Raw genomic sequence first — 18,578 nt, forward strand, 5'->3', positions numbered from 1 at the left:
AGAGAGCTCCTTGCTCCTTCTGCCATGTGAGGTTGTAATGAAAGATGGCCATCTAGGAAGCAGACACTTGCAAGAAATCGAATCTGCTGGCACCTTGATCTTAAAATTTCCAGCCACCAGAACTTTGAGAAAAAAAATTCTGTTGTGTATAAGTCACCCCGTTAATGGCATTTCATTACAGCAGTGTTAACATACTAAGACAACTATCCAGTGATAAGGAATGTGCTCTCAAGCCATTCAGAGACATGGGTTAATCTCAAATGTGTGTTGCTAAGTGAAAGAAGCCGGACTGAAAAAGCTACATGCTGTATGATTCCAACTATACGGCAATCTGGCAAAAACAAAAATGTAAGGTAGAAAACTGATCCACTGATCACTGTACCAGGGTTTGGGGATAGAGGGTAATATAGGGGAAACTTCCGGATATTTTGGGGTAGCAAATTTATTCTGTGTAATACAGTAGTGGTGGATACATACAATGCAATTTTCAAAACTAAAAGAACTTTATAGCACAAAGAATGAAGCTTAACATATGCAAATTAAAAAATAAGAGGTCACAGGGCTCCAAGATAGAATGGAGAATGTGACAATCTAATTATATTACACATATATGAAACAAACTCACTGAAAGGGATGAGGGAAAACTGTTCTGACTTTAGAAATGAGTGGAATCTGTAAGACAAATTGCAGAAGGAACTATGCATAAGCACTGTACTTTAGTTGACATAGTTGTTTCTCTAGAAGTAACAATTCTAAAACTACTACACATTTATACCGCAGTTAAACACATAAGTAAATGGATGGAAGGCAATGGTAGCCACTTTTCTTATTGCTGGAGTAGAAGATCACAGATAGCAAGGGAAGGGAGCGAAAATGAATGGTGTAGAAATGGATTACAGTTGAAGACATCAGTATGCAAACTCATGTTTAGCTTAATAAAGACACAGATGCTTACATATAAAAATATTTATAGATATGTGTACACATATATATGTCTCCTTGCTCTGTCAGCTGGGAGGGCCTGGCAGCAATAATGCCACTATAGCAACAAACACGCTTAGCTCCCAGATCTTGATTTAAAAAATGATTCTCTAGTAAAAAGAATCTGGGATTCTTAGAGAAATGGCTGAATTTAGGACTGGGAAGTCCCAAATTCTGGAGAATCCTGTAGTGAACTAAAGTAAGAAAGTACTCAACACAAATAAACAAAGGGATCCCACAATATTAGGTATGTCAAAGGGTACAGAAGCCAACTGAAAGAGTTCCCAATGGCCAAAGCTGGAACAATTTGAGAAACACAATAAACAAATTAGTATTTGATTATTAACAAAATTATAAAATAAATATCCATAAATCCATACTGATATAGATAAATAACTTTATAAATGAATAAATAGAGGAGAACATCCTGTGCAGAAAATTCCAAACAATTTATATAAATACGCTGCTGTTAAGGAGGTAGAGCATACTTCAAATCAGGTAATCAAGGTTAACATCAATAGTGGTAAGTCATTACATCACAGTACCTACTCTTGACATACATCACGGTATGTATGGTACATATGTATCATATACCCCTGATATGATGAAAATAGCTCTTTACCTCTGTGTATTCCTACTAAAAACACATTTCTTCAATTTAACCATTAGAAAAACATCAGACACATTCCAGTTATGACATATTCTACAAAACATACAATGAGTACTCCTCAAAACTGTCAAGGTCATTGCAAATAGAAAAGTTTGGGCAACTGTCATTTATAGCCAAGAGAAGCCTAAGGAGACATGATTGCTAAATGTTATATAATTTCCTGAATGGTATCCTATAACCAGAAAAATGAACGTTAAGAGAAAACTGAACAAATCTGAATAAAGTACGTATATTATTTAATATCAATTTAACAATGTTATTTCATTAATTGGGACAAATATACCATACCAATGTCAAATGCTAATAATGGGGAAAACTGAATGTGGAGTGTATAGGAACGCTCTGCACTATACTCTCAATAATTCAGTAAATCTAAAACTGCTTTAAAATAAAAAGTGTATTTGGCTAGGCGTGGTGGCTCATGCTTGTAATCCCAGCACTTTGCGAGACTGCAAAGGCGGATCACGAGGTCAGGGGATCAAGACCACCCTGGCCAATATGGTGAGACCCCATCACTACTAAAATATAAAAAATTAGTTGGGCATGGTGGTGAGTGCCTGTAGTCCCCGCTACTCGGGAGGCTGAGGCAGGGAAATCGCGTGAACCGGAGGGGCGGAGATTGCAATGAGCTGAGGTCACGCCACTGCACTCCAGCCTGGCGGCAAAGCAAGACTCTGTCTAAAAAATAATGACAATAAATAAATAAATAATAAAAAGTGTGTTTATAAAAAGAGCAAGTGTGGAGAACTTACAATATGCAAAGTGAAGCTAATGTAGACTATTAAGCTGTATTAATCAAGACAGTGTGGCATTGAAAGTAAGATAGACACACAGAACAATTGAACAAAATAGAGAGTCTAGAAATACACTCACACTAATATAGTCCATTGATTTTTTTAGCAAAGGTGATAAGGTAATTCAATGAGAAAAAGTCATTCAATGAGAAAAGAGTCATTCAATGAGAAAAAAAATCTTTCAACAAATGGTGATGAAAAAATTGGATATCTATGGGCACAAAAATGAACCTCTTGTCTCATACCTCACACAAAAGTTAACCTGAAATGGATCATAGACCTAAACACATAAATTTAAATTAGAACTTAAATTACTAAAATTCTAAGATATAATACAGAAAAATATTTTAAGTGTGCATAGAAAAGTGGATTGATACTCATAAATACCTCTACAGAGAGAGATTTAAAGAAAGAGAAATAAAATGTCACAAACTGGTAACAATTGAAGAATTTATGTGAAAAATATATCAGTATTCTATTCACTATTCTTGAAATATTTTGTAATCTGATAATTTTAAAAATTAAAAGTATTGGGAAAGAAGATAAGAGAGTCAAATAAAAACTAAAAATGGAGATACCGCATTAGAGGACTGCTCCAAACACCTTGAAATAATTAAATTGGACTATATTATTCTAGTTATAGCAACAAATGGCTTTAAAATAAAATAAAAGGCAATGGTAAACAATGACAAAGACACAAGAGATTCACATAAGATGAAGACAATAGAAATTCATTGATGTTAGCAACATGAAAGTCATCAGTGACTTAAATGAAAGTAGTTTCAATGGGGTACTAGGAATGGGAAGCAAATTTAAGTAGAGTGAGTGTCAAATAAGCATTGAAATAAAACACAGCCTGCTAATCAAATTTTTTTGAGAAGATAAACGAAACCGCTTCCTTTATGATAGGACTTAAATAGAAGGAAATGGGTGCAAAAGTAAGTAGGGTTTTACATTGTGGTGGGAAGGTCACAGATTTTGGCACCTCTTGGTTTCTGTATTGTCAATTAATAATGAAGTGAATAAAGGTCTACATCTGAAATTTAATGTGGGGAAATTAAGGAACTTTCAGAGTTGGAAAGTTAGCTTCTTAGAGCATCATAGTAGGATTTCCATGGTATTGTGGAAATCCATTTAGAAATGAATTTGTATTCATATAATATTCATAGCTGTACATAAATTATTATAAATTAGATAGCATCATTATATTATTTACATTTATCTAAGAGAAATTAAAACTGTGTTCACTCAAAGAACTGTACAGAAATCATTATAGTAGGTTTATTTCTAATTACTAAAACTTAGAAAGAACTCAAATGTCCTTCAACAGGTCACTGAGATATATCCATATAATGCAATACTACTCAACATCAAAGAGAAAACACACACTAATGATAGGTGCAGCAACATGGAATCTCAGATGCACTATGCTAAGTGGAAGAGGCCATATCTAAAAGAATGGATAATTATGATTCAATTTACATCATATTCAGGAAAAGGTAAATCTATAGCCTGGTAGTTTCTTAGGTCCCCATGGTGAGGGCGAGTAGACTACAAAGGGATGCAAAGGAATTGTTGTACTGATGGACTTATTTTATATTTTTATTGTGGTAGTGGTTACATGACTCTGTGTTATATCTCATACGGCTGTACCCGAAGAAGGAAGAATGTTAATATATGTAAATTAGGTCTTAATAATTATTTTTAATTTAGTTGATAACAGGTAAGTGTGGAGGCTTAGACTTCTAACTGACTGAGTCAAACAATTATGTGAAGCATGGTGAAAGTGGTCTTAATAGTCTCTAAAAGTAGAAATTCCCAAATGGTCTTCCAAGAATAAGTTACAGGTGGACCAGGGATACTGCTCTCCTTTAGTTGCAAGGACAGGGAGCAGGCCCTAGGCCCCAGAGCTCCTAAACTAGGCATTTCAGCTGGAAGCAACTTCAACCATTTACCCCACTGGGCTGTACACATGTTATTGTCTGTGTTAGCGTTATGTGAGAAGCATGGGAAGCACTGTCTTAAAAGGAGATGGGCCCTTCTTGGAAAGAGATAGTGCTGTAATTCTTACTACTTCACTCATTCCTGCAAGAGCTTCAGAGAGGGTAGCACCGCAGTGATTAGAGCATGCTTCCTGCTCCAGGCTGTTACTGGAAAGATAGTCTAGACAACAGGAGAAAGCACAATTGCTATTGTCTCTACAGTAAGACAAAAAAACTGAAGCCAAATCTATGGTTAAAGAAAATTAAGAATCCTAAAATGCTCTCATTATTTAGTAAGGAATAATAAAATTCGATGAACTTAACATGTCATTGAATAGCTTGGGGAGAAAAGTTGAAGATAAAATAAATTTAATTTTAAAAATAAACAAATGAAAGTAATAAATTAAGGGCAGGAAGTAATACATTTTTAAAAAGGAAGTTTGATATTGAAGATTCTGCACACACACAAATAATATATCTGCAAGTATTAAAAATTCCAAAGAAAAATCAGAAAATAAATTAACTTATAGTTAAAACAATAATTAAAAATATAAAAATGTCAGTAAAAACAATAGACTTCTAAGAAGACAAAAAAATTACCAAATTGATTGTGTAAAAATTACTAAAATTGATTCAGAATACCTGAATAAACCATTAACCCATAAAGAAATGGGAAAAGGTATCAAATATTAAACTTAACTTTTCCATGCTATATAAACTTTTCAAGAACATAAAAAAATTCTATCAGGTCTATCTAGTGATAAATGGTAACTTTCCTTTTCTTTTCCATATTTCCTAAATATTATAAGCAATATGCATCATTTTAATAATCAGAAACAAAACAGTAAATTTTATTTTTAAACGTAATAGTCCCAACCAAACTTCTGTTACTATTATTAATTAGTTATGAATTTGGCCTTTGCAATCCTGCCACCCCAACACAAGTTTTAAAAAATTGTCTTCATTCTTCCAAAAAATATTTAAGTTTTGCATCTTCTCAGTGAATATACGTCACAATTGATTAAAGAAAGTATACTTGCTTGGGAGTAGAGAACTAGTTTAAGAACATTTTAAACTAATCAATCTTCCAGAAGCCTGAATGATTATATGTGAACATGAACCACAGGAATTGTCAAATGAATCTGTTCAAAGAGCCTACTTCCAAGTTCTCCCTCATCACTTAACTGTTCTATGAAAAGAAGAAATGTCAGATGACTTGAAGTGTTGAAATATAAACTCCCTCTGAAATCTAAGTTGTTTTTTCATCTGTCCTAAATAGTTTCCCATATTTGTGAGAAAGTAATAGGAAATTCATTTACTCTCTAAACATAATGAAAGTTTAAAGCAAAGGTGTTGCCATATTTGCCCCCTATATGCTGACAGACGAGCCTCTAGTTGTCATCGATGGGAGACACGGGAACATACATGGCAGAAAAAATACTCTTGTAAGGATTTGAACAGTATTGCAAAATAACAATGAGGGAGGTGAGAAGTCACTTGCTTAGCAGAGGAAAAAGCCAGGAAGAAAAATACAATAGCATGAAAGAAAAAAAAAAAAAAGAAAAAGAAAATTATGGAATCGCCTAAAAGCACTCTTACTTTTTATTTCCTTTCTTCTCTATTAAAAATTTAAAAACTGAAAGACAGATTTCAAAATTACCTAAGACAACAAACACATTGGATTCAAGGTAGACTCTAAAGATACCTGCAGCCATTGAAAAAGTGGAGGTGAGAACCACAGCAAACAAAGTGAGGAAGTAATAACAAGAGAACTCCTTATGTCTTTAGCAAATGTGAATAAATTAAGAGATACATACTAGGAAGTGAAGCTTTAGGGGCATGAGGAATTTCAGTATCCATATACTATTCACTGAATAAGTATTGACCATATATTCTTTAGGTAAACTAAGTTTCTTTTCTATAAGACAAAAGTAATGTCAATGGGAAATATGTAACTCATTGCTGTACATATTTCAAATAGCTCTAGATTTTCTAAGAGTTGGGGTTGGAATTGAGGAAATTAATAAAAGAAAAGGTAGCTAAATTTGTTCCTTGAAATTATGATGGGACTAATAATGGAGTAATGGACTAATAATTATGGAATTTTATTTTTATCACATATTGTATTAAATTGTGTACTATATATGCATTGTTTAAAAACATTAAGAGGAAAATGTATTGGAATAACATGGGGAAAACAAAAAACAACAGAATAGCCAGCCATTACACACAGAAGGAGGCCATTTAAAAGTGGGTGTGTCCATAAATTTTCAGATGAGACCCATATGGGATGAAATTTAGTCATATTCTATTTCAGGATAATGATAAAATTCAAAATATATGAGCAATGTATGAGAAATCACAGAGTGCAAAGAAGTATCAAACAACGGAAATAGGCAGGTTTCTAATTTTTAAATCAGGGCAAAATATGGGCTTATTCACTCACCAAATATTGACTCAGCACATGATACATATTACTTAATATATGTGGCAAAGAAAAATAAAGTTTATTCTCTTATCATTTGACAGTAGGTACCATGGTTAGGAGAAAATAAGACAATTAACTACGTTGGTATATTACTCTGTTCTCACACTGCTATGAAGAAATACATGAGACTGGGTAATTTATAAAGGAAAGAGGTTTAATTGACTCAGTTCCATATTGCTGGGGAGGCCTCAGGAAACTTACAGTCATGGTTGAAGGCAAAGCAGAAGCAGGAACCTTCTACAGAGGGTGGAGGGATGGAGTGAGTGCAAGCAGGGGAAATGCCAGATGCTTGTAAAACTGTCAGATCTAGTAAGAACTCACTCACCAGCATGAGAACAGCACAGGAGAAACAGTCCCCAATATTCAATTACCTCCACCTGGTCCCACCCTTGGCACCTGAAGATTGTGGGATTATAATTCAAGATGAGATTTGGGTGGGGACACAGAGCCAAACCATATCATTCCACCCTGGGCCCCTTCCGAATCTCATGTCCCTTTCACATTTCAAAACCAATTATGCCTTCTCAAAAATCACCCAAAGTCTTAATTCATTCCAGCATTAACCCAAAAGTCCAAGTTCAAAGACTTATCTGAAAAAGGCAAGTCCATTCTGCCTATGATCCTGAGAAATCAAGTTAGTTACTTTCTAGATATAATGAGGGTACAGGCATTGGGTAAATATATCCATTCCAAATGGGAGAAATTGGCCAAAATGAAGGGGCTACAGGCCCCATGCAAGTCTGAAATTCAGTGGGGCAGTCAAATCTTAAATCTCAAAAATGATCTCCTTTGACTCTATGTCTCATATCTAGGTGATGCTGATGTAAGAGGTGGGGTCCCACGGCCTTGGGCAGCTCCACCCCTGTGGCTTTGCAGGGTACAGCCCTGCTCCTGGCTGCTTTCATGGGCTGGTATTGAGTGTCTGTGGCTTTTCCAGGTTCAGTATGCAAGCTGTCAGTGAATTTAACATTCTGGGGTCTGGAGGATGGTGGCCCTCTTCTCACAGCTTCACTAGGCAGTGCCCCAGTGGGGACTCTGTATAGGGGCTCCAACCCCACATTTCCCTTCCACACTGCCCTAACAGAGGGTCTCCATAAGGGCTCCACCCCAGCAGCAAACTTCTGCCTGGACATCCAGACATTTCCATATATCCTCTGAAATCAAGGCAGAAGTTCACAAACCTCAATTCTTGACTTCTGTGTACTTGCAGTTCTAAAACCATGTGTAAACTGCCAAGGCTTGGGACTTGCACCCTCTGAAGCAGTGACCTCAGCTGTACCTTGGCTCCTTTTAGCCACAGCTGGGGTGCAGGGCACCAGTTCTTGAGACTGCTCATGCACAGAGCAGCAGGTTCCTGGACTCAGCTCATAAAACCATTTTTCCCTCCTAGGCCTGTGATGGAAGGTGCTGCCATGAAGCTCTCTGAAATGCCCAGGAGGCATTTTTTTCCATTGTCTTGGTGATTAACATTTGACTCCTTGTTACTCATGCAAATTTCTGCAACTGGCTTGAATTTTTCCCTAGAAAATGAGTTTTTCTTTTCTACTGCCTCATCAGGCTGCAAATTTTCCAAACATTTATGCTCTGCTTCTTTTTTAAACTCAGTTCCAATTTCAAACCATCTCTCTCCAGTTCAAAGCTCCACAGATCTCTAGGGCAGAGGAAAAACGCCTCTTGTCTCTTTTCTAAAGAATAGCAAGAGTAACCATTTTTCCACTCCCCAACAAGTTCCTCATCTCCATCTGAGACCACCTCAGTCTGGACTTCATTGTCCATATCACTATCAGCATTTTGGTCAAAATCATTCAACAAATCTCTAGGAAGTTCCAAACTTTCCCACATTTTCCTGTCTTCTCTGAGTCCCCCAAACCGTTCCAACCTCTGCCCATTACCCAGTTCCAAAGTCACCTCCACATTTCAAGGTATCTTATATCAATACCCCACGCTTGTTACCAATTTACCATATTCTCACATTGCTATGAAGAAATACCCAAGACTGGGTAACTTATAAAGGAAAGAAGTTGCCGGGCGCGGTGGCTCAAGCCTGTAATCCCCGCACTTTGGGAGGCCGAGACGGGCGGATCACGAGGTCAGGAGATCGAGACCATCCTGGCTAACACGGTGAAACCCCGTCTCTATTAAAAATTAGAAAAAAACTAGCCGGGCGAGGTGGTGGGCGCCTGTAGTCCCAGCTACTCGGGAGGCTGAGGCAGGAGAATGGCAGGAACCCGGGAGGCGGAGCTTGCAGTGAGCCGAGATCGCGCCACTGCACTCCAGCCTGGGCGACAGAGCGAGACTCCGTCTCAAAAAAAAAAAAAAAAAAAAAGGAAAGAAGTTTAATTGACTCACAGTTCTGCATTGCTAAGGAGGCCTCAAGAAACTTGTAATCATAGCAGAAGGCAAAGGCGAAGGAAGAACCTTCTTCACAGGACAGCAGGACAGAGTGAGTGCAAGCAGGGGAAATGCCAGACACTTATAAAACCATCAGATCTCATGAGAACTCACTCACTATCACAAGAACAGCATGGGGGAAACCATCCCTATGATTCAGTTACCTCTCCCTGGTCCCACCCTTGACATGTGGGAATTATGGGTATTACAATTTGAGATAAGATTTGGGTGGGGACACAGAGCCAACTAAATTAGTTGGCAATAAAATATTAGAATTTATCTTAGTATTTTTATCCTAAAAATAAAAAAGACATGAAGCTCTACTAATATTTAATATACAAATTGGCAAGGACATCGTCATTGAGCCCAAATGTGAGACCATCATACATGCTGCATAGTTTATTGAAGCATCCTAATGGAACAGTAGGAGTTCAATGAGACAGGTGGCCTTTGCTTATATTTGAACTATTGTAATTTAAGCACACCAGTTAAGTCGATTTACAGATTACATTGTCTAGTTTTAATGAAATTCACCCTCACAAAATGAACAAGAAATTTAAAAAGACTCCCGCAAAGGAGCCACAGATCAAAGGCAATTCTATTAACACACATACAACTGAACAATTAGAAAACGGCAATGCTAAGATCTCTATTCTTACTTGAGCACATTTCTCATCAGACACTTATGAGTTAAAGGTCAATGATAGTCTCATCAGATCTAATGCAGTCAGGAGACTTTCACTAAAATACTAAAAATGGAAGTAACATTAATATTGACTAAAATATAACTACTAAAATCTAATGAGAAGAAAAGGTTTTCACACTGAAAAAATAAATAATGTTGCATTCTAGTTACCTTTATACTTTTTCAATTCCTATAATTGGTCAAGTTTTATAGTACATCTGTCATATTTGCATTATGTTTATATTTTAGTACAAGCACATAAGTAGACATATATTGGAGTGAAAATGCATAAAAATATTTTACTGAAAGGTGTGCACTATCAAAAACATTTGGAAATCATTGATCTAGAAGACATATTATCTAAATAAAAGTTCTATTAGGCTAATATCAATAATCAGGAACATGCTGAAAGAGATTTTATTAAAAAAATAAATATAATTTTTAAAGTGTATGATTAGAAACCAACATGACTTAAAAAAACAAGGCACGCAATTGACCTCATTTGTCTTTTTAATATTATTACTCTAACATTAAGATAATAGAGTACATACTACTATTTTGAACTGAGCAAAGTACTTAGAAAATATCAGAATGTAAATAAAATAGTAGAACTTAGATGGCACACTCTAGGAGGAATAGTAAATATTATAGACAACCAGAACAATCTTTCCAGCTCACTTCCTTTAGTACCACCAGTTCAAAGTCCTTTGATCACTCTGATAACGAGTCCTAATGTCCATTGATCTATCACCCTTCACTGATCTCCCAGGCCCTGATGCCTTCACTACCCTCTTTAGCCACTTTAAATTCCATGGTCCTGTCATTATAACCATTGTCGTACACAGGCTCTTAGTTAGCTCCCTTGGCTCTCCCTTGCTTTTCCATTGAACTTCCACCCGCTGCATCTAAGTCTATGCTTGAATCTAAACGTGAATGCAACTAAACTAGTCATAACCATGCTTTCTAGTATAACTTTAAATTCAGGAAGAAGTAACTCTCAATAACACCAAGAATTATGTGATATTTCCCTGGACTGTTCACATCTTCACTCTCCTAAACAATTGTTTCACACATTTTTTTGTCTTTTTAAGACATAAACACTTTCTTTTGTCCTCAGTATATTCTAATGGTCTTACTTCCAATTTCGCTGAAAAAAACGAAGTCATCACAGCCAACCACCAGCATCTATGTCCATAAACTCTATCCACCCTTCTGTACCCTTCTATTAGTGTGGAGAATGGCCCAGTTTCCTAGCTGTGACCTGTCAAGATAGGAAGGGTCTGAGATTTTACTCTACTTTCAACCTAAAAAGTTAGCTTACCACATTTTTGTGAATAACACCAAAAGCCATGACACTCTTGGGATGTATACAAAGGACAGTTTACTACTCACAGAAATTGTAGTAGCTAGAGTGTCATCATTTGCTTGTGATGGTTCCTGTGAGGGTTGATTTTATGTGTCAACTTGAGGAGGCCACAGGTGCCCAGCTATTTGGTCAAACATTCTTTCTGGATGTGTCTGTAAGGAGGTTAATATTTGAATCTGTAGACTGAGTAAAGCAGATTTTCCTTCCTCATGTAGGTGGGCCTCATCAAACCCATTGAATGCCTGCACCTGAATAGAATAAAGGGCTGAGTAAGAAAGAGTTTTCTCTCTATGCCGACTGCCTTTGGACTTCTCCTGACTTTGAACTACAGCTATACTATCAGCTCCCCTTGGTGTCTAGTTTGCCAACTACAAATCTTAGACTCTCAATCTCCATAATTGTGTTAGCCAATTCCTCAGAATAATTTTATTCTTATATATCATATATAACACAATATATAATATACATGTGTATGTGTATAAAATCTCCTATTGGTTCTGATCCTCTGGAGAACCCGAATACATTTCCCTCGACCTCAGTTCTCACAGGGCAATGTAATGAGGACCAAGTGAAATCTGCATATGCAGTGGGTTGCATTATGGGTGACAAAATTTGAGCTTAGGGAATTCGAGTATTTTATAACAGGACATGAGCAAGCTCATCTGACTTTTCCTTAGAGGAAAACATTATCTTTATTCCATTTGGCAGTAAGCAAAACTGCTTTCTCTCCAAATGGAGATAGATAATATCTCTAACTTCCCAGGCTCTTTACTGTACAAACAACCTTGAAAAGGGAGTCTAGAACAAAAAGGCAATAAGTGATGTTGTTCACAAGACACATAAAGACATAATAATTTCATGGAGAATTATCTCCTAACATGGCCAACCCCTCCACTCCTTGTACACTTTAGCTGATACCTTCTTGTCTACATCGCACCAGCTTTGGTCTGTTCTCAACAGAGCAGCCAAAATGATCCTGTTCTAAGGTAAAACATGTCACGTCATTGCTTCTTGCATACATTGCTTTAGTGATTTTCCCATCTCTCCTCTAAGTAACTGTTTTTCCTTCTCTATTGGCTCCTTCCCATGTACAGAAATTTCTCTCATCTTACAAACAAAATAGACTGATTTTCAGCTCATAATTACTATCCCCATTTGTCTCCTATTCTTTATAGCAAATCTTGTGAGAAAAAAAAAACAAACATAACAACAACAAAACTGCTTCTATTCACTGCACCTGAGATGTCTTCTCCAACTGTCTCCACAACTCATTCTAATTAGACTCCTCCCTCTCATCACTCCAGCAGCCCTCCTCATATCGAGATCACTGTCTTAGTCCATTTGGGCTGCTATAGTAAAGTACTCTAGGCTAAGTAGCCTATAAACAACAGAAATGTATTTCTCACAGTTCTGGAGGCTAAGAAGTCCAAGATTAAGGTACCAGCACATTTGGTGTTGCAAAGGGCTACTTCCTGGTTCATAGAACGATGCCTTTTCCCTGTATCCTCACACGGTGGGAGGTGCTAGCTAGCTTTCTGGGATCTCTTTAAAAGGGCACTCATTCCAATTATAAGGGCTCCTCCTTCATGATTTAATCACCTTCCAAAAGGGCCCACCTCCTAATACCATCACCTCAGGTGTTAGAATTTCAACAAATGAGTTTCGCAGAGAAAATAAACATCATTAGAGCCATAGAAATCACCAGTGACTTATACGTTTCTAAATCCAATGATCAATTATCAGTTCCCATCTTGACGAATCAGCAGCATTTGAGACAATTGTGTTCCCTCTTCTTTTTCACCATGTTATTCACCTGGTTTTCAGGAAACTGCTTTCAACACATTTTCCACTGGCCTCTCTGACTACTCCTTCTCAGTCTCCTTTGCCAGTTCCACCTCATCTCCCCAACCTCTAAATGTTGAAGTGCCCCAGGATTCAGTCCTGGTATTACTGCTATGTTCTATCTCCACTCATTCTCTTGATAATTCATCTAGTTTTATTATTTTTAAATAGCATCTATTGTACTATATGCTGTTGACTCTCAAAGTTATGTTTCTGACCTGTATCTTTCCTGGAACCCTAGACTTACATGTCCAACTGCCTATTCAACAGTTTTTCCTGGGAGAATCACTTGATCTCTCAAATTCATGAGCTCCTGATACTTCCTCCTTACCTCACTCCTTTTGTATTCTTCCGCATTTAGGTAAATGGCAACTCCATTCCTTTAGTTTTGGCTCGGGCCAAAAATTCTGAAGTTATTCATGACTTCTCTAATATTCTTCATGCTATTCTTCAACTAATCCTGCCTGCTCTCTACCTTTAAAAAAAATCCGAAAGAGAACAAATTTTCATGATTTGCCTGCTACCATCCTAATCAAAGTCACACAAAGCTGCAATAGCAGCTTCCCCTGCTCCCATCCCACCTCCCATTTCCCCAAAAACCTGATGTCCTTCCTTTTGTTTATGGCCAGCTTTGGTCTGTTCTCAAGAGAGCAGCCAAAATGGTCCTGTTCTAAGGTAAGTCACATCATGTCATTTCTCTATGCAAAATTCTCCAGGGTTTTTCCAAAGTAAGAGCTCAAATTTCTCGCAGTGACATACAAAAGCAGCTTTTTTTTCTCTGATCTCATCCTAACCTCCTCTTTGCTAATTCCACTTTAGTTACACTATCTTCCTTTTGTCCCTTGAACATACCAGGCATATTTTGCCCTCAAGACTTATCCCATTCTTCTACCTGGAATGATCAATTCCAAAAGACTAAACAGCTCACTATTTTGTTACCTTTCCCTGGTGAGACTTCACTTGCTTACTCTATCTAAAATTCTAGCGCCTTTCCTCTTTCCCTAGATTTCCTGTCTCCCTTTCCTTTACATGTTTTACTTAACATGTATTCATTAATATTCTATAAATCTCATTTATTTATCCTGCTTATTGCCTACCACTCCCACACTAGAATGTCAGCTTTATAAGAGCAAAGACGTGTGACTGTTTTGTTCATTGCTCTATGCTCAACACCTACAATAGCACTTGGAATATGGTCGGTACTCAGTATTCATTTGTAGAGTGGATTCAATGAGGAGAAGTTTAACAAACAGAGATGAATTAGATTTAGATGCAAAAAGCATGCATAACCTGACAGATATTATGCTAAGTGAGATAGTACACTCACAGGATAAATACTGCATGATTCCATGTATATGAAGTATCTAAAGTAGTCAAACTCACAGAAGCAGAGAGGAATGGTGGTTGCCAGGAGCTGGGGGAAAGGGGGATTGAGTAATTGCTGTTTAATGGGTATAAACTTTCAGTTAAGCAAGCCGAATAAGTTCTAGAGATCTGCTAGACCAATTGTCCCCAACCTTTTTGGTACCATGGACTGGTTTCATGGAAGACAATTTTTCCACGGACTGGGAGGTTGAGGGAATGGTTTCAGGATGAAACTGTCCCACCTCAGATCATCAGGCATTAGTTAGATTCTCATAAGGAGCGCGCAACCTGCAACCTAGATCCCTCACATGTGCAATTCACAATAGGGTTCGTGTGCTCCTATGAGAGTCTGATGCTGCTGCTGATCTGACAGGAGGTAGAATTCAGGTGGAACGCTCGCTTGTCCTTGCTCACCTCCTGCTGTGCGGCCTGGTTCCTAACCGGCCACAAACCAGTACTGGTCCACTGCCTGGGGGGGTTAGGGAGCCCTGTGCTATGCAACATAGTGCCTATAATTAACAATGATGTCATTCATTTTAAAAATATATTAAGAAGGTAGATTTCATGTTAAGTGTTCTCACCACAAAAGAAAGGTCAGGTACAAGGGAACTCTTGGAACTGATAGATGTGTTTATTACTTTGATTGTGTCGCCATGGTTACAAGCTCACCAAATTGTAAACATTACATATGTACAGTTTTAAAAATATGTCAAATGTACGTATTTCAATAAGGCCGTTTTAAAAACTCAATTCTAAAAGTAAAGAAGGGGGAACTTGATTTAGCTACTCTCTTGGAATTTCCTACACATATCTTGTTAGTGGACGCAGTGCCTTTGCATATACTTTCTCTCGTGCCTTACATTCCCTTCCCCACACCATTCATCGCAGGTGTCAATTGCTCAGTGAAGCCTCTCTTGTTACAAGACGTCTCGTTATAAATCTATTAAATCCTCTTCTACCCTGCCTGTGTAGTATGTTGATACTTCTATTTTCACCTGTATTATACCATGTAGTAATTATTTGTTCTGAGTCTCCTTTTAAGTTATGCATTCCTACGTGTTAAGTAAGACCATGTTTGTGATATTCTGTCTTTCACATGCACACATCCATGGTATATAACTGTTTTTCAAATGTAACTGAATTTCTCTTCTTTAAAAAAATACAGAATGACCTAATTTTCCAAAAGCTTTTGTATAAGCCAAAGTTGTCATTAGTAGATATACATTATTTGGGCTGTGAAAAGTGAATCCCAAAGTTTTGCTCGAAAACATGGCCACACAAGAGTGTGAGTTTCCCATCACTGGATGTGATTAGGTGGAGCCTAGAGACCAATGCTCAGGGATCCTTGGAAAAGAGATTCTTCAACCGAAAAGGAAGTTAAATTAGAAGAACCCTCCAGGCCCACAGAATTCTGGTTACCTCATTCTCTGATTTTTCTGCTTTTGTTTGTAATTTACTGTAGTCTGAGGTTTTTAGCATACTATACTATCCTGTCTAATTTATTACAATTTGGATACAATGTATAGATAAATAAAAATTTGATATCAATGTACAGTGACTACATTTGCTCAGGTATCTGAATGATTTTGTAGGCAAAATATATTTTAGCTATAAAACTATCAATCTATTTTCATGTCAAATAAGTTACTTTTGATTTTAGTGAGTATAGCTTTCATGTTATAAACAATATTTTGCAATCTAAAATATGATTACTAGGAATATTATTCTTTGGCTCTTATTCCTCATTTCTTTTCTCTCACCCTCCCCTCTTTTAAATTGTAAATGTGAATGCTTCCTGTATTTCTGTGTAGTTTTTTTTTTTACGATTTTAAGATGCTTTGAATTTAGAAGCATCATTTAATATTGAGTGTTTTCTTTAGAAAAAAAATTGTATTTAATCATTTCAGTGTTAATGCTTCAATAGTAGCAAGTTTAAAATATCTTAGTGAACACTAAAGACATAAAAACGAAACTTCTACTGATGCTTAATCACTCATCATATTTTGCCAAGTAGTTATCATATTTCCTCAATTGATCTTAAAAACAATACCAAATGTAGAAAAGGTAGATATTATTATCTTCATCCCATAATGAATATTCTAGTACAGAATCACACAGCAAGTCATGGCAGGCATAGCAGTAGAATTCTTTCCTAATTCTAGCCCAGAGTTCTGTACATTTCAATCTGTGTGTTTAACTTCCAGAGGCTGCTTGATGAATGGATACTGTGTTTTAGAATTTTTTTTGTTTAAAACAGAAACATTCAATTTTATTTTCTTTCAAACAAAGCAAAAATATACTTCATGTTTTTGAAGTTGAAATTTTTAAATTTATTATTTATTCGAAAAAAAATCTGACTAGATGCTTAGAATAAATATTCTGTACTTGAAACGCAGTACTCCACTATATATTTCTTTCCTTCAAGTCTCCCTCACCTGCCCCTCATCTCTAGAAAGATGCCCTCACATAGGGATTCCCATCTGTCAGGAGACCTTTTGATCTCCCTACTTTAAAAGAAATAGAACATAATTTAAAATAATTCAAATTCCAAAAAGCACATTTAGCTTATTGGCCAAATATTTTGGCTTTTTATTATGCAAAAGTGCAATGCCTTGTTTCTTTTAATATAAAGTAAGTCAAGCTACTTTCTGCACAGTAGTCACTATTATCAACAAATGCACAAAAATGCACAATAACTAGAAGTTGCTAGCACAATAAGTATTCTCTGAGGAGTCACTTTTGAAGTCCAGAAACCCGCAGAAACTGAGAAAATGTTCCTTAAAAGAACATGTCTTGTGAGTTCAGATTCCATTTGCTATGTCTGTGATAAATCCATACCTTTTTTACTAAGATACTTGCATCACACTAGTAATATGTTTTCTTTGTTAATGTCACAGTAGGAATAAAAATGGTGACAGTGGAAATAAAGATTTTGAACCTGATATCTATATATATTGCCATTCAGTAAATCAAAATATCCTATGGTATATAAGCAATTATTTGAGGAAATAAGTATAGGAAATTTGAATTAGCCTTAGTAAATTTGTAGGGATATATGGAAGTTGACAAACATATTTTACTATTAGCATTTAGGTGCAAAAGTGATTGCGGTTCTTGCCATTATTTTCAGTAGCAAAATTCGCAATTGCTTTTGCACCAACTTCATACAAGATATAAATATTTATTTTACATATATATCACTCTACTAATCATTAATATATATGTACATATGTACATATATATGTATATGTTACATATATATATATTTCTCCTAATCAGCAAAATATATTCACTGTCAAGGACAAACACATGATATTCCTCAGCTTTTCCTTCTTTATTTTGAGTCTACATAAAAAAAATTCTCCAGAAGGAAAATACCAATTTCCAAGAAAACAAAAATGTTAACCAATTGGTAGTATCTTAATCCCTGCTACCTTAGACCTTGGCCTCTGGGAGATAGATGAAGAGATAAATGTACATCAAAAACTGCCTCTTATTGGGAAAGTTTCTACTAAGATGTCCAATAGTTGCAATAAGTGATTAATCCGTTTCCTAAATGGTATCACCTATCCACACGACAAGCCAGGTTGGAGCATATTACACAAATTATCAAGACATTACTAAATTGTCCAGACAAAGTCTTCATATCTTGAACCTGAAGCAGCAGTCAAGAATATATGTACCACTGACCATACCTACATAGCATGATCTGCTTTAATAATATGAATTACCAAATATTCTAGAGCACCTCCAAAGATTATTTCAAAAAAAATCTTGCCCTGATCCTCTCATCCCATGTTGTCATAGATTCATATCTAGAATAAAATTCAATCCATCCAATGGGCAACCCATCCAAACAGGCCATGTTAGACATTTAGAGGCCCTACATGTCCCAAAGATAGGGAGGGAAGAAAGAAGGAACAGAGGGAGGAAGGAAATGGCGGCTGACAACAATCTTCCAACACTTCTATATGCCTGTCTAGAAAGATTATACACATGACAAGAATCAAGCTT

Source organism: Macaca mulatta, chromosome 12, assembly GCF_049350105.2.
Source record: "Macaca mulatta isolate MMU2019108-1 chromosome 12, T2T-MMU8v2.0, whole genome shotgun sequence".
In the NCBI taxonomy this organism is placed as follows: Eukaryota; Metazoa; Chordata; class Mammalia; order Primates; family Cercopithecidae; genus Macaca; species Macaca mulatta.